This window comes from Monodelphis domestica, chromosome 5 (genome assembly GCF_027887165.1).
Source record: "Monodelphis domestica isolate mMonDom1 chromosome 5, mMonDom1.pri, whole genome shotgun sequence".
Classification (NCBI taxonomy): domain Eukaryota; kingdom Metazoa; phylum Chordata; class Mammalia; order Didelphimorphia; family Didelphidae; genus Monodelphis; species Monodelphis domestica.
In genome coordinates this window covers 126521419-126544502 of record NC_077231.1, presented here as the reverse complement: position 1 = coordinate 126544502, position 23084 = coordinate 126521419, and the positions used below count along the sequence as shown (strand labels likewise).

General features: G+C 37.0%; 1 protein-coding gene across 7 annotated transcripts in view; it reads left to right on the top strand.

Annotated features, from left to right (window-relative positions):
• Positions 1–23084, top strand: part of EPS8 (epidermal growth factor receptor pathway substrate 8) — a 262450-nt gene that overhangs the window by 38833 nt on the left and 200533 nt on the right. For 6 of the 7 annotated variants that reach the window (XM_056799298.1, XM_056799296.1, XM_007503603.3 and 3 more), the window contains one exon: positions 20555–20632. The gene's annotated coding sequence lies outside the window, so the exon portion shown is untranslated. Of the gene's footprint in view, positions 1–1166; positions 1921–20554; positions 20633–23084 lie in introns of those variants that run through there. The other variant, XM_016425897.2, reaches the window with a different exon arrangement.

Genomic DNA, 23084 nt, shown 5'->3' with positions numbered 1-23084 from the left:
TGTAACTGATGCCCAATTGGATAGACACAACACAGTAACTACCCTACTGAGCCATGTTGACTTGTCTGATCAAAAGCCAGATGGCAAGCTTGGTAGGGGGAATGACACACTGATTCCCTAGCACCTTAGGGCTCGAATAAAGTGCCCAACTTCTCTTTTCTTGCATTAGCAACCTTGTTAAACAAATAATTTTTATAATTACTATTTAATGCTTATATTATTATGCTTAATCTCTTAATTGTATTTATATCATTTTATTAGTGTATAAAAGCTTTTGGTTGCTTGGAAATTGGTCAAGCCCTGAATCCATTTAAACTGAACTGTAAAGGTACTTTATTTAATATATTATAAATATATAATATAATGGAAAGAATATTGGATTAGGATATAGATTCACATTCAAACTTGGCCACCTTCTATGATGGGCAAGTTACTTAAATCTTTGGACCTCAGTTTCCCCATTCATAAAATGAAAGTATTCAATGGGATGATTTTTGAGGTCCTTTCTACCACTAAATCATGTTGCTATCCATGATCTTATGGATGATGAATAGAATACGGATGACATTTTGGATTAGTTTAAGTCTGTACAGGCCATGTGTTGATAGATTTTTGAATGACTGAAAAGTTTCATTTTTTAATTTTTCTTGCATAATATAATTTTAGACTTTTGGGAATTTTCTTCCATGCCTACATGCTAGTTTAATACTTGAAGAACAAGAGGCAGAGGCTTCCCCCAAGTTGCCATTTAGACTATACTTGAATATTAGGCACAGTAGTCAAAGCAAAGTAAAGCAGTCAAGTTTTTTTTTTTTTATTGGATAGCTCTGATTGTTATATAGTTCTTTTTTACATTGAGCCAAAAATATCCTTGATTTTAATGAGTTTTTGTTTTGATGAGATCATATATATAATATGAAATTATATATAATAACTACTTTTATATATACTATGTGTTTATTATATATGATATGTGAGTGTGTATATATAAACTTACATACATATGTAAATATATGTATATATACATCTCTATATTTTAAAATCACTGAGCTGAATCATCCCAAAAGCTTTATAGTTAAGACTTGTTTCTAAGAGATACTGGTGTTCCTTTAAAGACCTAAAATTGTTTCAATAGTATGGAAAAATGATTTCTAATACTTAAATACTTTCTCTATGTTGACAGAAATCCAGGAATAATAAACAAATTGAATTTTACACTTTGAAGACTTATATTCTCTTCCTGCATGAATAAGATATACATCAAATCTAGAAGATAGTATTTCTTATGCTTTTTTGTTTTACTTTACACACCTATATTAGGAGGAAGCTGATGTGTTAAAAAGAATAACAGTTATCTGGTATTCTTATCACAGTATTGTTTTCATAATTGTTTCCTTGGGCTCAGCAAAGATTAGAGAGAAAGTTCTAGTCATTTGAGGGAGAATAAGGTTTCAGATAAAGTCTATAACATTATGTGTGTATGCATGTGTATGGGTATGTGTGGTCAGAATGCAAAGAGAAGAGAATTATATACTAACTTATATTTTAGAGTGACTTAATCCCTTGCTGCTGTGATTATAGGAATGGAGAATAAGAAAAAGTCTTTGCTTATAGTCCTGAAGGGGGGATATGTCATTGGTGCACCAACTTCCCAGAGCGGAACTTGGATTGTATTCATTACCTCCAGAAACAATGTTATAAATGATGGCTCTGTTCCCAGACCAGTCACAAAAGCCTATTTAAACTGTAATTTTGCTGAAATAGCAGCTTACTTTGTAATAGTTGACAGTATCGTTGGTGAAGCAAGACATGGACATATGAAACACAGAACTGATGGTACTATTTTAGCCCAAGGACTTTGGCTCTAAAGCCAATCTGCTCTCTCCTGCTTCCAAATTCACCAGAAAGTAGAAAAAGAGGGTAAGGAGTTTGGAGCTCATTCTCTTAAGGGAAATGATGGTAAATGTGAGCTAGCCTAGGAATATAACTATCTAAAGCCTATTTCATTAACTACATAGATGAATCATAGGTAGGATTGGGTAGAGAAAGATGAGGGAGAGGCAGGGTATTTCAACTGGGGATGATACCATGGATGGAGGTCTTTGGGACTGGCATGAGTAAAGCACAGAGTATATTTGGACAAAGATGAATGCGATTTTGGTTGGTGCAGGGGGGTCCACCTAGAGAAGTAATGGGACATACTGGAGAATGTAAAAGTAGATCAGTTTGTGCAATAGTGCCTTGAATACCAGGTTAAATAATTACAAGTTTTGCTGTTTTTGTAGGTGGTGATGAGAATTATAAATATGAATAATGAATAATGGTACATATTGTGGTGTCGCGAAATAGATAGTATGGGAAAATGTAAAGAAAATTGATATGCAATGAAGATCTGAGTTCAAATTCAGGCTTTGTTATTAGTTGATCTTTGACAAATTAAATTAATAAAGTGGGTTGTTTTTTTTTTGCTTCATCTGTAAAATGAGAGGACAACATGATCACCAGACTCTATTTCAGCTTTAAATTCTTAGACTGCAATTTGGAGGGCAGCTAGGTGGTTTAATGAGGAGAGCACTGGGACCAGAGTCAGGAAGACTTTTCTTTGTGAATTCAAATCTGGCCTCAGACACTTACTAGCTATTTGACCATGGGCAAGTGACTTAACCCCGATTTCCTTAGTTTCCAACAATAACAAAAAATAGTGATCTAATTTTCCAACTAATAGTGCTTTCAGGATTTATTCTAATGTGGTTTCAAGCTTGTCTGAATTGTACTTGAACTGAACATTTTCTGTAGGAGATGAGACTGGGAAAGAGATGGGAGGCTTTTACCATGGTCATTCTGTGCTGGTTTTAGTAACAATTTGTTCTTCAATGTATCTAGGGACTGCTTTATCTGCATACTACCACCAAAAATGTGGCAAAAATAAAGAACATTAAATTCATAGCAAAAATTATTCTTTGCAGCCGTTTCCAAGAAGAGTTTCCTAAATAATTGCTGTTGTTTTAAGGAATCAAGATAGATCAGATGAATTGGTCCTATTCTCCCTAGGTCTTTCTGTCTTACCTCCAGTAACTTTTAGCATTCAGTCTATGAATTGTGACAATGGTTCATCATTTCCAGGTATCTGAATCACTATAGGACTTGACTCCAGACTTAATCTATCCAACTTCAAGGATGCATAGCTCCTCCTTCCACGAGGCTGAAAGGAATTGTACAGCTCAGTTACTATGGGAAATTAGGGGACAAAGGGGAGAAGTGAATTTTTTGGGAAACAAAGCAGCCAACCATATTAAAAGAAAAGGGGCAGTACTGTCATGTGTAATGCAAGTGGTTTCCTCTTTAGGTTATTGTCTGCCAAGAGTTTCTTATGTAACATAAAAGATTAAATCAGTCCTGACTGTAATAAGGTTGGTTTCATGATTAATATGACAGGGCATGAAACCAGTTCTGTTCACTGAGGCAAGATTCCTGCAGCCTCTGAGCTAACACCAAGGTAGCAGTTAGGTCCAAACTCTGGCAAAGGAGCATTGAGCATAGCCAAGTGTTACAGGAGGGGCAGGTGTACTCTATGGGATAAGTAAACATTCTCACCGAGGTCCTGGCTTTCTTTTGACCAGCTTCTAGCACCACCAGGTTTAGAGAGATTCTCAAGATAGCCTTCCCCAGCAGGTCAGGAACCAAAGAGAAAGCTATATATAATATGGAATCCCAGAAGGAGGAGGCAAGGGCTGGAGTCAGCCCTTTCTTCCTCCCCACAGACTTCAGAATATAGGTGACCATTCCATTTCTTTCTTAAAAAAACAAAACAACCCCCCCCTCCCACCTTAGAATTAATACTAAGTATTGATTCCAAGGCAGAAGGGAAGTAAGGGCTAAGTGACTTGCCTAGGGTCACACAGCTAGGAAGACTATCCCATTTCTCATATGCCAAGGTGACAACTTTATAATTCAGATCCATGAACATTACTCTGGTCAACTAATTTTTATTTGTATAAAAACCCCTAAAACCCAGTTCTTTTTGTAGTGTTGGGTTACAACCATTTTCATGTTGTTGGGTTATAAACAATGTTAGAAACCCACAAAAAATACTAATCTACATTATCTTACCTTTTTTTTAAAAGAACTCTCTGACATTCTTGTGAGTTTTTTAAACCTTCTTGTAGGATTTGCTTTATTTTATATGTTTTTATTTTTCATTTTAGTGAGGATATTTAATCATCATCAGCAGCAATTTATTAAGTGCTTTAATTTGTACAGCATATTATCATAGGCTCAGTGGATGAGACAAACACATGATACCTCTCCTCAGGCAGTTTACAACCTAGGTGGACAAAGACAATGTATTTAAAAAAAAACCAATAATACAAAACTGGTTCAATTCAGCACATGCTTATTAAGCAACCTCTGTCTACTAGGTACTGAGGATACAAAGCCAAAAAGAATGACCAGATGGATGGATAAAAATGGAAAAATATCTATTGAGCTCTTTTTGTGTCAAGTTAACAAGCATTTCATAAGCACCTACTTTCTGGAGGACACTGTCTTAAATTCTGGGAATACAGAGAATAGCAAAAAAAAAAAAGGACCATTTCCCTCAAGAAGCCCAAATTCTAGTGGAAGCAATGACATAACTTGCCACATGAAGTGGGAGGTAATCTTGGAGGGAAGGAAGAAGGATGGGAGTAAGGGATTTGAAGTAAGGAAGGAACAAGAAAGACCTTTTGCATTAGGTGGAGATTTGAGCTGAATCTCAGAGGAAACCAGGAGATGTGGATGATGAGGGAGAGCATTCTCGGCATGGAGGACAACCAATAAAAAGGCACAGAGTCTAGAGACCATATTACATTTGAGGAATAGCAAGAAGGCCAGTATTTCTAGCCTGCAGAATATGGAGTAAAATAAAGACTGGAAAGGTAGGAAGGGCCCAGGTTAAGGGCTTTAAAAGCCAGAGGGGGAAAAAAAAGCATAAAAGCAACATCTAATCTGTATCCTTCCATGCTTTCTAAAAGAATAGTATGAGAAAGTAAGTTACCTAAAGTAGGTAAGTTACGTGTTTTGTAAACTGTCAAAAAAAGGGAAAGAAAGTTATTCTTGCTGAGAAAAAAGCCAAATAGAAGATTTTATATTTGATGCTCGAGGTAATAGAGAGCCACTAAAGTTTATCGAGTAGGAGACTGTGACATCACTATAGCAAGAGCTGAATATAAAAGGACAAAAGTTAAATGACTTCACAAAACTGACCCAATTAGAAAAGATTACATACAAGGGAATGAAAGCCAGAGAAAGCTGTTTTGGACTGATAAGTCACAGCTACCAAAATTAGAGGCAGAAACTAGGGAAAGGAAGAAAGGGACATGAAATGGGCATGGAATGACATTTGAGTAATTGGGTTTGGTTAAAATTTTCCCACCAAATGAGTAAACAAGGTCCCAGAGTAGGAAGTGGAACACTGTCTTAGAGGCAAGAAACTCATGCCTTTTAGAAGTATACATCTATGAGATCTATAACATAAACAGAGACGAGAGGTCCTGGGTTCAATGTGGCTTCAGACACTTCCTAGCTGTGTGACCTTGGGCAAGTCATTTAACCCCAGTTGCCTAGCCTTTACTGCTCTTTGGTCTTGGAGCTAATACGTAGTAGTATTGATTCTAAGATGAAAGGTAAAAAAAAATTTTTTTCAAAAAGATCAAGTAAGTATAAGAGAATTTGAGCCTGAAGGGAACATTGACTGACAAAGGAAAGGGAAGAATCATGAAATCCTCTGCTTCATGGAAGAGGAAGCACTGCTAATCTTTGAAGGAAAATAAGAATTCTGACAAGGAAAAGTAAGAGATTGTATTGTATTCTAGGCATGTTTGAGCAAATATCAGAAGATAGGAGGTAGAATGCCAAGTTCAGGAAATAGCTAGTAATCCTTTATATGTGGTACTTGAAGAGGACTCATGTGAAATGAAGTGGAGGTAGGAAAGAGACAGTCTCAGAATTGTAAGGGACTCTTAGAAGATACCTAGAATTTAATTTGTACCAAGCAAGACTTTCCTCCAAAATATACCTAACAAGCATTTTAATTTTTTTAAGACTTTTCTTGAAGGCTTGTAGTAAAGAGGATCCTACTATTCCATTTCAGGATGGCTAAAATTGTTGCAAATTTTAAGTTGCTTCAAGCCTCAGTTTACTTCATTGAGTGCAATTCATAGCCCTTGATAGCCCCTGGTACAAGTGTTTTCTCATTTCCTGATGACATGGGCCTGAGGCATATTTTTTTTTAAACTTTATTTACTTATTTAGAATATTTTTGCATGGTTACATGGTTCATTCTATTTCCCTCCCTCTTTTCCCCTCTCCCAGAGCTAACAAGCAGTTCCACTGGGTTTTACATGTGTCATGGTTCAAAACCTATTTCTATATCATATTCATATTTGTAGTAGAGTGATCCTTTAACATCAAAACCCCAATCACATCCCCATCGACCCATGTGATCAAGCAGCTGTTTTTCTTCTGTGTTTCAGCTCCCACAGTTTTTCCTCTGGATGTGGATAGCATCTTTCTCATAAGTCCCTCAGAATTGTCCTGGATCACTGCATTGCTGCTAGTAGAGAAGTCCATTACATTTGATTGTACCACAGTGTATTAGTCTCTGTGTATAATGTTCTCCTGGTTCTGCTCCTTTCACTCTGCATTAATTCCTGGAGACCTTTCCAGTTCACAAAGAAATCCGAGGCATAGTTTATTTGTATTTATAACAATTTAGGGATGATGAAATGTCATTTCTCCCCTCTCCTCTGGAGCAACTGTCCTAACTTACTTGGGCCCTGGGTACAGACTTAGACCATAAAGCATTATTTTCTCAAGTAGTTATGGTGAGCAGCTCACAGTAACAGAAAGTTAATTAGATGGGCATCTGAGTCAGGGGAAGTCCTCCTTTAGTCCATATCAGTGGCCTTGATAAGAGCCAAAAAGTAGTTCAAATAAAAATCCATATTCAGGGGAGGGCATCACAGTTATAATATTGGCAGTTTTTCCACAGTGGGTTTGTCTTGAGCTTGAATGAAGGTTGGGTTGAAAGGAGCATTTCAGATGACGTGAACAGCATAGGCTTTGCTTTGTTCTTTCTTTTGGACCAGTGGTTTTATTGCTGTGCTAAATCCTTTGCATGGAAACGCCTTCTACTGATAAAAGATCTGTTATTCCTCTGCAGCTTAAGGGTTTTCTGGAGTATTGAGTTGTCCAAGCGTATGTTGTCACAAAGTCAGGATTTGTGTCACAAGACAGGATTTGAATCCAAGTCTTCTTGACTGAAAAGGCTGGTAGACTCTTATCTTCTATGACATGTATGTTTCTCAAGTGTGCAAAGTAGAAGTGAACATATTTGTCCTGGAAACAGCGAGTCATCAGTTTGGTTGGTGAGGGAGGAGCTGTGTACATTGCCTAGTAGTTAATCAGGAAGCATTCATTTTTCATTTTTTAAAAACCCTTACCTTCTGTCTTAGAATCAATATCAGTTCCAAGGCAGAAGAGCATTAAGGGCTAGGCAATTAAGGTTATTAAATGACTTGCTCAGGGTCACATAGCTAGGAAGTACGGAAGGTCAAATTTGAAACCAGGACCTCCCTTCTCCAGGTCTGGCTCTCTATCCATTGAGCCCTCTAGCTGCCCTATCAGCAAGCACTTATTAAGCACTTACTATGTGCCAGAAATTATACTAATAGCTGAAGATACAAAGAAGGGTAAAAGATAGTCTTTGCCTTTGAGGAGCTTACAGTCTGGTTTGCAATGTGTTAACAAATCTATATAAACAAATCTTATAAAGAACAAGTAGGTAATAATCAACAAGAGAAGGACACTAGAATTAAGAGAGAGCATGAAAGGCTTCCTGGAGAAGGTAGGACTTTAGCTGGGATTTGAGGGAGGCCAGGGAATTCAACCGGTAGAAAGATAAGGAAAGAACATTCTAGCCATGGGGGATGGCAAGACAAGATGCTCAGAGCCAAGAGATAGATTTGAGCTAAGAAGGCATTGTCACTGGATTGATGTGCATGGGGTTGGGTACTGAGTGGGGTGGGGTGTAAGATGTAAGAAGAAAGTTGGGGTGGGCTAGGCTATAAAGCCCTGTGAATAACAGAGACTGTTCTTTATTCCAGAGGTCGTAGGGAACCACTGGAATTTATGGGGATGGGGTGAAGCATGGACCTGTGCTTTAGGAAAATCATTTCACAGTTGAATGGAGGATTGGCTTCCATGAGGAGAGACTTGAAGCATGCAGATCTACCAACAGACTTATAATTGTAGAGGCATGAGGTGCTGAGGACAGCAGTAGGGTAGTGGCAGTGTCGGAGCAAGAAAGGGGGCTTTTGGAAAGATGTTCTAAAGATAAATTGAGCAGGTCTTGGCAACAAATTGGATAAGAGGGGCAGGGCTGTAAGAGAGTAAGGAGTCAGGATTACACCTAGGTTGTAAGCCTGACAGTAACAGGGAAGTTTGGAAGGGGCAATGGTTTGGGAGAGGATAAGATAAATGACATTAATTTTGGACATGATGAGTTTAAAATGTCTGCAGAATACTCAGTTTGAAATGCTTAATAGGCAGTTGGGGATGTGAGACTGGAGATCAGATGAGAGGTTAGAACTGGATAAGCAGATTTAAGAATAATCAGCAAAGATGATAATTGATTCCATGGGAACGGATGAAATCACCAAGTTTGAAATAGAATAAAGAGAGAAGGCTCAGGACAGAGCCCTGTGGGACTCCAGTGATTAGCATGTATGACCTGAATAAAGATCCTGCAACATTCAGATAGACAGGAGAAGAAATGGGATTCAGAAAACCTAAAGGAGAGTAGTGGGTAGAAGAGAATGACTGAGTGTCAAAGGCTGCAGAGAGATCAGACTGAATGGCCCTGTACCACCACCTACTTATTGTTCCTGGCCCACTAGCCAGGACCTCCCCTCCTTGGGAGCCCCAGGAGGTTAGAATTTAAAATCCTTGTCCTATGAAAGACCTCAGTGGGACTACTCCCCTCCCCCCCTTCTTTGATGAGGGGCTACTTAGACACATTCACCTTCGCTCTTTGTTGCTATAAAGTAAGCTTCCTCCCAACTATGACACCTCCTGATGATCCTAGAGAATCAAGCAAGAAGAGAAGAGGGACAGGAACAAAGCCCTGTAGGACATCCAGGGTTAGTGGGCGTAACCTACTGATACTAAAAGATTCTAGAGGCTATTACAGTATTCTGGTTGCTGAACAAAAGTGGTAGTGGTGAGTCCTGAGAGGAAATCAGAGATTAAATGGTTCTCAGAAGGGTGTATCGGGGCATTACTGCCCCCCTACTTTAAGCCTTGAAGAAACAAAGAAGGGGGGGAGGGGAAGGAGAGACAGAGGAATCCCAAAGAATTTCTAGATAATGGGCATGGAATTTCATCTACAGGGAATATCTATTGCTAACTTCCATGCACTTCAGTTCTTCATGGTAAATAATATTGTGCAATGAGGGGAAAATACATTTGAGAAATATTATATCTTTACATTATATTTTTAGAGATGAGTGGGAAATTAGAAGGCATCTAGTCCAATCTCTCATTATATTGTTGAGGAAACCGAGGGCCCAGAAACATTAACTCCCTTGTCTAAGGTCACTAAGTTAGAAAATGGAATAACTTGTATTTGAACCAGGAACCTCTGACTCGTCAATAGGCTTTCTACAACTCCATACTGTGTTATTTGAAAGCAAAACTGGACCTATCTTCTCATTCATTGGATCTTTCCTGATTATAACCCATATATGCTTCTTCTGTGAGATTCTTAGCCATGTTCTTCCACATCTACAGAGGATGAATCCACCATTTTTCAAAGTGTTCTCAGTTTTTTTTTCCATTTCATGTATATGAGTACAGTAACTGTTCCTGTGTTACCCTTCATTTGCTCAATATGATTATCCCATTTTCTTTTTCATAATACATTTCCTTGATGTTCTTTAAGTTACTTGTTGCTTGTAGGTTGTCATAGGAAATGTACTTTGACCTACTTGAGCCCTGCATATATCTGTCTCAGCACAATTCAGGAACCAAGGAATTTCAAATGCCACATCCAAATCAACTTAAATTGTATTTTTCTTTTGTTTCTTTTTCCAAGATTCTGCTTTTTAATGCAATAAGGAAACTAAAGCAGGCAGGAGAAAACCTCAGGTGATGTTTTTACATAAAATACAATGTAATAATGTAAAAGCCAAATGGGATTTTGGTTTTTTCTGCCTTTGGCATTGCCAGAAGCATTTTCATAGATGCAAAAGACACTGTGTAAGATGGACTTTATTATTGGTTGGAGTTGAGAGAGAAGGGCTAAGGATGAGCTCAATTTAGGAACCTGGGGATTTTGGAGAATGATAACAAGGTCGGAAAATCTTTCTTAGATATTCTAACACAATCCTGTTAAATGAAAGAGATGAATGGTTACATGATTCTCTTGATATCAAAAATATCTTGAGTTATCATGAGATCAAAAACAATATAAGATCTATTTTAGTCATGATTGAGACTTTATACATTGAATTGTCATGAGGCTTTATTGTTTTTAATACTAAGCCCTATTAAATATATATTTATAACATATATTTATATATATATATATAAATATATATAACATATATTAAACATATATTTATAACTAGATATATTTCCCTTGAAAAAGGTACTAAAAATAAAATTACCTTGTGTGAAATTCTACCATAACATGACAAAAGAAAATTACAGGATGTTTCTACTTGGCGAGCATTAAAAAAGAGTGTATAGGTTCTGGACTGTGAGAATATGTGCTCTACACTGAGAAAAACTAATATATAAAAACCTAAACTTGGAAAATGTGTATTTGGAAGTGATTCGTTTTAAAGACTTACTGCCAATCAGGGATCTTTTAAATTAATGAATTACTTTAGTACAGACATTATCTGGTTTGTGAAGTTCTGATTAATAAGTGTCACATATATGCAAGTAGTTAAGTCTGTGCTGGTCCTGAGAGTGAGATCCCCTTGGCAAACCAGGAGAACAAAAAGGTTCTTAAGTTGCTGTGTTTTCCTAGTAGGAGCCAGAGAATTGTGTTAGAGAGAGTGGAAAATAATATCCTTAGAGTCACTCCTCAAGCTCCTTGGTGGGGAATGAATTTCCCCAAAGATTCATATTATTATAAGTTGCAGTTGGCTTCCTCAAATATTCATTACTCTTAATTCTGCTTCAAAAAGGAGGAACTATTCTTGAGTTTGATTTCTTCTGTAATGAAACAATCAATTCAGTTGTTCAGTGGTAATTCCATGGTGAGTTATGGAGCTTTGAGGAAGGATTGACTTCTCATTTAACCTCTTTCTACCTTTCAAGTCCTGGCTTGTGAAGACTGGTCTTGACCAAGAAGGGAGAATCATATTGAAGGAGAACATGACTACTGGGCACCTCCTAGTCAGTTGCCAGATATTTCCATTGCTAAGGTTGTCAGACATATAAAAATTCAAGTCAGGTGACTGAATTATGTAATTTTCCTTGGTCCTTGGGAACCTAGAGATCATGAGCTTACTATCATTTATATGCACACACACACACACAGATACACACAGACATACATACTGTATACATAACTATTACCAAAAATGCTGTACTCCTCCATTGCTTTCCATTTCTTGTGTGGCATCTTTTTAGGAATTAAGCGACCGGTGTTCTACTCACTTGAAATCGGCACATGGGAGGTTTTTGATAAGACACTGGACTTCTAGGTTGTTTCTCTCTTGAGAGGTAAAAAAGAAAGGAAATTATTTTGCTTTGGGGTTGCAGCAGAGAAGTAAGTGGTATACTATACTCTAATACGTCATACTTTCACTAACCAAATTAAATTGTTTCAGCCTATCCCTGATAGAGGATGTTATCAGTAGGAGATGGAGAAACAAGCCAATGAGAGTTGAACTTCCTTAGATTTATAGCCTGGAATGTAACTGTTTTTAATTATACAGCTTGGGAACTGATTGTGTGCTTCATAATGCCTTGAGATGGGGGTACTTTTCAGTGGTCCTATGTATTCAGGAGAACATAGACCAATTAGCTGTTAGACTTTCGTGTGTGATAGATAGGAGGACCTGTAACATTTATATATCTTCTGAAACATTTTATCTATTTGCCTGTTTATTTGTCTGTCTGTCTGCCTGTCTGTGTCTGTCTGTCTGTCTATCTATCTATCTAATCATCTTATTTTTCCTTAAGCATCAGCATTGCCTTGTGAATAGTGTCTTTAGATCAGTCAGGGAGATCTGGGGTCAAATTATGTATTTATCACTTACTGGCTGTGTGATCCTGAACAATTCACTTAACCTTTATATGTCTCAGGCAACTTTTTTAGACTACATGAGTAAATACAAATGGGTTATGGTCTTCCTTAGTGGTAGGAATTTCTAATCCTATAGTTTTGTCTATTAATGAATGATAGATCCTTGGTATAGTTGCATAATTTTTACTTTGAAGTTTGCCTTAGCTGTGTCTCTAAATTTATGTTGTGTTGTTCCATTATTATCATTGTCTCTAGCATGTCTGTTTGTTATTTCTATAATTTCAATTTATATCTTTTTAAGACCTTTTTTTTAGATCCCCCCTTCTTTCCCTTTGAATCCCCTATTCAATACCAAGAAGTTTGTTTGTTTTTTACTTTTCCCTCTCTGGTATTAATATCACTCTAACCATCTTCCCTTCTATTCTTTATGTTTCACTCTTGAGTTTGTTGTCTTTTTGAACCAAACTGTGTTTTTGTGTATTTTCAATCTTCATTTGTTAGATAAGAGGGAAGTTCATCTGATGCCCACTTCCTCCCTTCCCCCAGCCCCGGCACTTTCTTTCTACCCTGTTCCCTTATCCACAATGATCTTTTCCCCATTCCCAAGTTCCTTAGGCTGAGTAGTTGAATGAAAAACTGATGATCTCTGTCCTCTTAATCTCAAGTTTTCCAAGCAGCTTCTCTCCAGTGCTAAGAGGAAACTTTCCTTCAAACCTTGGTTTACTTATTTCTCCTTCCTTCTTTCTGACCTAATCTTATTGTATCTTTAATTCTTTTGTCCTTACATGTTCTTTCGTTCTTTTATTGGTGATAGACAATTGGGTTTAAAAGTTATTGTTAAATAGTAGCATTGTGTAGCTCCAGAAAAGTGAGAGTATTAATTTCGTTTCTTATTTTTGTTTTTGTTGTTGCTAGCTGTACTTAGTTACCTTTCTTGTGTTTCTTTTGTTTGATATGCTTATAGCTTAAATGCTTTGTTCACCTATTTTTTGTTGGAAGAATGTCTCAAATGTTCTTCCTCTTACTGAAAGCACATTTAAAAATGGATTAATCTCAGTTCTTGTAGGTTATATTATGATATGATCTTGTTTGCTTTTTGGAAGACTATATTCCAGTTTCTTCTTTTTTCCCCCTTATAAATGATTACCCACTCATTGGTAGGTAAATGACTCTCTCCTGCCTGCAGCATTTTTGTTTGATGATGAAGGTCTAAAGTTTGATTACTATGTTTTTTTTTTTTTGTGAGTTAAACTTCAGATTTTTCTCTGGATTTTGCTGAGCTATGTACATTTTTTCTATTTTTCCATGCTTATGTTCAGACATATACTATCTGCATGAATTTGGGCAAGTTATTTCCCTCCCTCCTTTCCTTCCTTCGTTCCGCCTTTCCTTCCTTCCTTCCTTCCTTCCATGTTTTCTTGGGAGACTTACTATCCTTTGATTATCTTGGTTCATTTTATCTTCAAAGCTAATTTTCTTTTAAAACCACCCTTTCTTTTTTTTTTAAACATTATTTTATTTGGTTATTTTCATACATTGTTCATTGGAAACAGGTCATTTTCTTCCCCCCCCCACCCCCACCCCCTGCCACCCGTTCCCTGGCTGACGGGCAATTCGTCTGGGTATCACATGTGTCCTTGCTCTGAACCCATTTCCTTGTTGTTGGTATTTGCATTAGGGCGCTCATTTAGCTTCTCTCCTCCATCATGTCCCCTCAACCTCTGTAGTCAAGCAGTTGCTTTTCCTCGGTGTTTTTACTCCCTCAGTTTGTCCTCTGCTTGAGGATAGTTTTTTTTTTTCATAGATGGCTGCAGGTTGTTCAGGGACATTGTAAAGCCATTACTGGAGAAGTCCATTACATTCTCTTGTACCACAGTGTATCAGTCTCTGTGTACAATGTTCTCCTGGTTCTGCTCCTCTCACTCTGCATCACTTCCTGGAGGTTGTTCCAGTCTCCATGGAATTCCTCCACTTTATTATTCCTTTGAGCACAATAGTATTCCATCACCAACATATACCACAATTTGTTCAGCCATTCCCCAATTGAAGGGCATCCCCTCATTTTCCAATTTTTGGCCACCACAAAGAGCGCAGCTATGAATATTCTTGTACAAGTCTTTTTCCTTATCTCTTTGGGGTACAAACCCAGCAGTGCTATGGCTGGATCAAAGGGCAGACAGTCTTTTATCGCCCTTTGGGCATAGTTCCAAATTGCCCTCCAGAATGGTTGGATCAATTCACAACTCCACCAGCAATGAATTAGTGTCCCCACTTTGCCACATCCCCTCCAGCATTCATTACTTTCCATAGCTGTCATGTTAGCCAATATTCTAGGTGTGAGGTGATACCTCAGAGTTGTTTTGATTTGTATTTTCTCTGATTATAAGAGATTTAGAACACTTTTTCATGTGCTTAATAATAGTTTTGATTTCTTTAACTGAAAATTGCCTATTTATGCCCCTTGCCCATTTTTCAATTGGAGAATGGCTTGTTTTTTGTACAACTGGTTTAGCTCTTTATAGATTTGAGTAACTATACCTTTTTCAGAGGTTTTTGTTATGAAGATTGTTTCCCAATTTGTTGATTTCCTTCTAATTTTAGTTACATTGGTTTTGTTTGTACAAAACCTTTTTAATTTGATGTAGTCAAAATTATTTATTTTGCATTTTGTGACACTTTCTAAGTCTTCATGGTACTGATCCCAAAGCCAGGCAGGTTAAAAACAGAGAAAGAAAACTATAGGCCAATCTCCCTAATGAATATAGATGCAAAAGTCTTAAATAGGATACTAGCAAAAAGACTCCAGCAAGTCATCACAAGGAATTCACTATGATCAGGTAGGATTCATACCAGGAATGCAAGGATGGTTCAATATTAGGAAAACCATCCACATAATTGACCATATAAACAAGCAAACCGACAAAAATCACATGATTATCTCAGTAGATGCAGAAAAAGCCTTTGATAAAATACAACACCCATTCCTATTGAAAACACTAGAAAGTATAGAAATAGAAGGGCCTTTCCTACAAATAATAATCAGTATATGCCTAAAACCATCAGCAAACATCATCTGCAATGGGGAAAAATTCAAAGCCTTCCCAATAAGATCAGGAGTCAAACAAGGATGCCCATTATCACCTTTATTATTTAATATTGTACTAGAAACACTAGCAGTAACAATTAGAGAAGAATAAGAAATTGAAGGTATTAAAATTGGCAATGAGGAGACCAAGCTGTCACTCTTTGCGAATGATATGATGATTTACTTAAAGAATCCTAGGGAATCAACCAAAAAGCTAATCGAAATAATCAACAACTTTAGCAAAGTTGCAGGATACAAAATAAACCCGCATAAGTTATCAGCATTTCTATATATCTCCAACCCAGTTCAGCAGCAAGAATTAGAAAGAGATATTCCATTTAAAGTCACCCGAGACAATATAAAAGACTCAGGAATTTATCTGCCGAGACAAACACAGGAACTATATGACCACAACTATAAAACACTCTCCACACAATTAAAAATAGATCTAAACAATTGGGAAAACATTGATTGCTCATGGGTGGGACGAGCTAACATAATAAAAATGACCATCCTACCCAAACTTATCTATCTATTTAGTGTCATACCCATTGAACTACCAAAAAACTATTTTATTGAATTAGAGAAAATCATAACAAAGTTCATTTGGAAGAATAAAGGATCAAGGATATCCAGGGAAATCATGAAAAAAATACAAAGGAAGGTGGCCTTGCAGTCCCAGATCTCAAACTATATTACAAAGCAGCAGTCATCAAAACAATTTGGTAATGGCTAAGAGACAGAAAGGAGGATCAGTGGAATAGACTTGGGGTAAATGACCTCAGTAAGACAGTCTTTGACAAACCCAAAGATCCCAGCTTTTGGGACAAAAATCCAGTATTTGATAAAAACTGCTGGGAAATTGGAAGACAGTGTGGGAGAGATTAGGTTTGGATCAACACCTCACACCCTACACCAAGATAAACTCAGAATGGGTGAATGACTTGAATATAAAGAAGAATATAAAGAAGGAAACTATAAGTAAATTAGGTGAACACAGAATAGTATACATGTCAGACCTTTGGGAAGGGAAAGATTTTAAAACTGCCCTTTCAATTCTAACTCTCCCTTCCCTTTTCTTGGTAGGGATTCTCCATCATAAGTTCTCAATTGCCTTCTCTCTTGTTTGCCTTTTTTAAAAAAAAATTTCTTCTTAGAGAGTTCTAATTCCATTCTACCTTTTTATTTTAATGAATATTGACTATTTTTTCTTTTAAAAAATAAATCTAGCATTTCATGCTATTCTTCCATGATCATTTATGAAGATCCCCTAGAATTTACTTCTTTGCTTCACTTTCATTGAGTATTTTTCAACCATTTTTGATTCATTGTATTGTTACCTTTTCTTGGTTGTACACCTAGTTCCCTTGCTTTCTGGAATATCATATTCCATGCCTTTCTGTGAATGCAGCCAGATCCTGAGTTATCCTCACTGTGGTTCCTTGGTATCTTCTTGGCAGCTTGTAATATCTTTTCTTTGGTCTGATAGTTCTTGAATTTGGCTATAACATTCTTGGGTGTTGTCAGTTGGGGATTAAGTACAGAAGGTGATCTGTGGATTCTATCAATCTCCACTTTTCCCTCTTGTTCTAGGATATCAGGGCAGTTTTCTTTAATAATTTCCTGTAAAATAATGTCCAGGTTTTTTCTTTTGTCATGATCTTCTGGTAGGGCAATGATTCTTAAATTGTCTCTCCTTGAACAATTTTCTAAGTCCTCTGTTTTGTGAATGAGATGCTTCATATTTTCCTCAATTTTTTCATTCTTTTGGTTTTGTTTTATAGTGTCCTGCTGCCTTGTGAGGTCACTTGATTCTACTTGTTGTATTCTGGTTCTTAAAGACTGGATTTCATCCTTAGTTTTTTGGTCGTCCTTTTCCTTTTGGTCTGATTTTCTTTGGAGATCATCTTTAATCCTCTTTACCTTGTCTTTCATCTCCTTTTTTCTCATCTTTCATCTTCTTCACCTCATCTTTCATCTCCTTTGCCTCATTTTCTAGCTGGTTGATTTTGGCTTTCAAGACACCATTTTCTTGTTTTAGTTCAAGTGCCTCTGTTTCCAGATGACTTATCTTAGTTTTTAAGTTCTTTTCCCAATTGTCTTCAGCCTCTCTTAATTGTGTTTTGAATTGCATTTTGAGTTCTTCTAAAGCCTGTATCCAATTCACTGGAATTTCTGATTTTTCCTTTGCTGATCTCTCCCCCTCTGTTTCGTTCGCTCTTTGCTCATTACCTGTGCACAAGCTGTCTATTGTAATTTCTTTCTTCTTTTTCTGTTGTTTGCTCAGGTTTAGCCCTTTGTTGCTCCCCATATTTGTCTGTGCTCTTGCTCCTCTCATTTTTTTTTTGTTTTTGTTTTGGAGTTGTCAGTCTCCCCTCTTGGAGCTTTGTCAGATCTCTTAGTACAGTCTCTAGGGGAGGAATGTTAGCTTCCCTGTCCTCTGGAGGCTTTTGATCAGATTAAGTACAACTGGGTTGGGCAGTATGTGCTCTGAGGCTGAAGACTCCTGGAAGGCTGGGCCGCCAGGCTCTCTCCAGTTCTTTCCAGCTGCTTCTCCACTATCTGCAAGGTGCACCAGTGCCTTTGCCTGCCTCCCTGAGCTCTGAAGAGTCCTGATGGAGTTATGTTCAACTGGATTGGTCTGGATGTGCCCCGAGGCAATGGTGAGACTGGAGCCTGATGGAGGGACCCAGCCACTGCCCCAGTCTCTCCCTGGCTTCCTCCCCGCTGTCCACGCTGGACACTCGGTGCCTGGCTCCCCGCTGCTCACAATGTAGACCCTCTAAACCAGCACCTTTGCCCACTCAGAGGTGCTCCGCTGCCGCTGGGGGCTTAGCCCTCTGGGTTGAGGGGAGGGGTCCTGGGACCTTCCCTCTGCCTTCCCCTTAGACCCGAGTATTCTCGGGTTCTGGCTTTTGGGGGGCGTACCTTTTGATTTGAGTCCAGAAGGAGGGTTCCCCACCTCTGTCCTGTTGCTCAGCTTGAATTTTGGTGCCTTAGGAGCATTCAGTCTGTAATCGGTAAGGAAGGGTCTTCCGTGAGGTCTGAACTTTTGCAGCTTGCTAAGCAGCCATCTTGACTCCGCCTCCGTTATCTTTTCTAAATTGTATATTTTTCCTTCATTCTGGATTTTGCTGCTTTTTTATCTGAGTAGGGGATTGGATTTATACTCTAGACTGAGAATATCTTAGCCAAACTAAGATCAGCAGCTAACCAGATTGAATGCCAACCATATCTCACTAAGAGAAGCTGATTGAGTATTGCCAGTCCAAAGGCAAGGTGACAGCCTGTAGTCCCCTTTGGTTCTCCAGATCATCCATGAGCCAAACCAGAGGACCCTTCCCTCTTAATGACCCCATGATCCAGGCCATTGCATCAAAGCACAAAAAACTACAGCACAGATTCTTATTAGGTTCCACAAAGAGAGAAAAGAGGTTATAAATTTGAAGTCATTCACCCCATCACAGAAATCCTGAGAACTTTCAAGTGTTTGATTTTGAATTGTCTGAGGAAGAGATGTCAACTATGCTTAGCTTCAACTGCAACTGGAGAGTCTGTGCCTTGGCACAAAGATTACCCCTTTAGAACCTCATTTTGAAATTCTGGGTAGATGCTGTCCATTGTTCAGATGATCATCTCCTGATATCCAGCTTCATGGATTTCTTGTGATGAGTGTATTGTTCTTCTGCATTGCATTGGTCAGCCCTGGCCTCTGCTTCCAAGAACGGTATCAACTACTGATTATCAGCTTTCTATCTCAGTTTGAATCAATAATGTCTTATTTTCTGCATCCTTCTTCCTACCCCATTAGGAGGAGTACAGAATAATACTTTCTTCTCTAGGGAGGTCCTGAAAACAAGAATTATTCCACTAGAAAATGGCTTATTTCTTTGAGTAATAAGTAGATTTTATTTATTTGAAGTTATAAAACCTAAAAAAATAAAAGAATAAAGATGAAGAAAAATAAAGAGAAAAAAGTGACACAACTCTCCATAGGCTTTTTTTAATGAATATTTTTCTCTTCCCTGTTTGAGATGTCATTATAGCCTCCATGTTTCTGGACACCTCTCCCATCTATGTTCCCTTGCCTGTGGCAGCCCTCATTTCTACTTGTTATTTGCTTCATGTAATTAGATGCTCTATGATACTATTCTATATATCAGATATGTAAAACAATATCAATTGGATTTTGTGTAAATTAAGTTCTGAGGGAGGATCTAATTGGTTATACTGCAATTAAATTGACTGAAATTAATACATGAACTTTATAACATCCATTTTCTCAGCCCATGGATTGTTTCTGTATGTTTCTTAGGTTTTTTTTTTCGTCCATAGTTCAGATACTTGAGGTTGCTGAAGAAATGAACTCTGTGCAGATAATTTATTCCTGTGTTAGATTTTAATTAAGAGTCAGTGCATTGATCTTGATGTTTCCATAGTTTAGCTTGAGCACAACCAGTATCATATATTGGAAATGATTCCAGAGATAGAGATTATCTGAGACCTCTACATTATAGCATCATGAAAGGAATTGGCTTTTGACATAGTTATTACTATCTCTTTAAATAGTCCTATGGAGAAAATGTGGGTTATTTAAGCATCATATATTGTCCCTGCATTCCATGGATAATTCCATACCTATTTTTCATTGTGTGTGTATATTTTGCTTTTAAAACAACCTGGTAAATATTTATTGAAAATGCAATTTATCAATGTGTGTCATACCAAAATACAAAATTATTTTTATGATTATAATGAACCTTACTGATTATTGGTCATCAAAATAATATTTAAAGTAGGTCTCATTTAGTAATGTATGACCTAAAAAGGCAACATGTATGTATAATGTGTAATTAAATATAATTATCTGAATACAAGGAGCTAAAATCTTGTCTACTTTGAAGTTTGAAAGTGTTATTTAAAACTTGTATCTTTAAAGTAGTTTTTGGTATTATTAAATAAAGCAAAAGGAGATGATTTGGTTGAAGTTACTTTGTGGTCTGTAAGACTTTCCAAATGGATAGTATATTAGAGATTTTTGCCATCCAAGGCAGAGTGACCAAAAATCATTATTTTTAGGATATAATAAAAGAACAAAAATGTTTGAAAGGATAATTGATCTGTACTTTAAAATGCTGAAACTTATGAATTTTCACTTTTTTGTGCAGGTCATCTATTAATTCATCATTGAATGTAAGAGATAGACTTTGTGGACCAGGAATAGGAGCCATATTTTCATTTTTAAGGTAAGTACTTTTATGTCTCACATGTGAAAATCATTAGCAGATGGTAATAGAAAACTGAGTTAGGAGATCATTTACCAAGTTATGTTAGGTTTCTCCATCTCTAAAATAGAGATATTAATACCCATCCATCCTCTTTTACAACATTATTGTGAGGCTGAAATGATATAATGGATGTAAGAGTATAAATGAAAGTATGATATAAATGAATGTGAAAGAGTATAAAGAACTGTCCAAATAGAAGATGTTCTTATTTACTTTTATGGTGTTTAGGATCTTTAAAAAAGCATTTTAGGGGATAGCTGGGTGGCTCAGTGGATTGAGAGCCAGGCCCAGAGACTGGAGGTCCTCTTCCCAGGACCTCCAGTCTCTGGGCCTCAGATCTGGCCTCATATACTTTCTAGCTGTGTGACCTTAGTCAAGTCACTTGATCCCCATAACCTAGCCTTTACCATTCTTCTGCCTTGGAACCAATACCTAGTATTGATTCTAAGATGGAAGGTAAGGGTTTAAATAAAAAAAAAAAGCATTTAAAATTTCTCAATTACTAAGCCTAGCTTATTCATTTTTCTGTAGGATCTGTCACAAACATTAATATTAATATGTATTAATTCAATCGATTTGGTCATCAAGCTCCATGTTCCCCTTTTTATATTCAATTACCCATCATCTTAATTCAATCATTTGAACTGCCTTAATAGCCTCCTAACTAGTTTTCATGCTTTTAGTTTCTTCTATCTCTGTTCAGTCTCTCCCCTCACCCCAATAGTTGACAAGATGGTCTTGCTAATGACAGATGTGGCTAGGTTATTCCTCTGCTCAGAAACCATCAATGGCTCTTCATTGCCTCCAGGAGAAACTAAAACCCCTTAGACTTCCTTTGTTTCTCAGAATTCTATTTTTAAAAATTTATTATTTTTTAAAATTTTATTTGGTCAATTTCAAACATTATTCCTTGGTTAAAAAATTCATATTCTCTTTTTCCCTCCCCTCCCTCCACCCCTCCAATAGCTGACGTGCAATTCCACTGGGTATTACATGTGTCCTTGATCAGAACCCATTTCCATGTTGTTGGTGTTTGCATTAAGATGTTCATTTAGTGTTTCTCAGAATTCTTGTCTTCTTCAAAGCTCAGCTCAGGTGCTTCCACTTCCATGAAGCCTTCTTTGATCCATTTCCTATTTCCTGTTAATAATCTCTCTTGTTCCAATTTTCTTTGAAATGAACTTATTTGTTTATGTGCTATATAACCTAGTAAAATGCAAGTGCCTTAGTAATTACAAGAGTTTCTTTTTTTCTTTTCCTTTTTTTTCCATTTTAGATCCCTGTATCTCTCACAATCAGCTTAATGTTTTGTATGTAGTGGGCAGAATAATTATTTTTTCCCCAAAACTAAGTGAATGTCATGTAATAGAAAATAGGCATCAGTTTTATGCTTTTTGTTTTTCTTGTAAGTTTTTGGCCTTTTGAATAATTATGGATTTCATTTAGATGGCTCTTTTATATTCTGTAGCTAGATATAGTTTAGTACAGTACCCCATTAAGCTGTCCTCTAGAACCAATAGCCAATTTTCAACAAAAAATGTCCTTTTAGTGACCCTCTGTTTGTGAATCTTAGAATACTTGAGTTTCCAAGGAATCAGAAGTGTGGGTGACTCAATGAATTTTGGACAGATTATTGGCATTATTTGCACTAGTAAGCAGAAGCATATTTATAGTGGTTTTATGACATACTCAAAAAGTGGTATAAGACATTTCATTAAAGAGATGTATTGTCAGAGAAAGTGGTAAACCAGTCATGGGATGAGAGTGAACAATACAGGATAAGATAGCCGGACTGTCCTAGTGTATTTCATGAAATGCAAAAAGACCTAGAAGACCATTAGTGTGTTATATAAATGTTTCTGTGGACAAGACTTATATGGGATGAGAAGAGATGGGTGGGTGACCTTCTGCACTGATGGAGTAAATGGCCACCTTGATGAACTCACAGTTCATTTATTGAATTCAGCACTAAAAAAGTGGTGAGGAATTTTATATAGCATCCTTCAAGATGGAAATTTTGAAAATCTTTTCAAGTTTGATAGCTCAGCAGAATATTAGTGGAAGGAAATATATAGATGTCTGATTAAGAATAAAACAGCAAGTGAATGGGGGATGGGGAACAGAAGGAAATATTTGGGGAAGACTTTTGTTCAAATGTAGCCTCAGATATTTACTAGTTTCTTGATTCTGTTAGAAGTTCATATCAAACAAATCACTTAACAAGTGTTCAGCCTGCCTCTACTTCTTCATCTGTAAAACGGAGATAATAGAACCTCCTGGGTTATTGAGGATAAAATAAGATAGTATTTGAAAGCACTTTGCAAATATAAAACACTATATAAATATTAATTGCTATTATTATTGTGATGGATTTCTTCCTTGGGAAAAGATCTGAAGAACTGATTTAGTT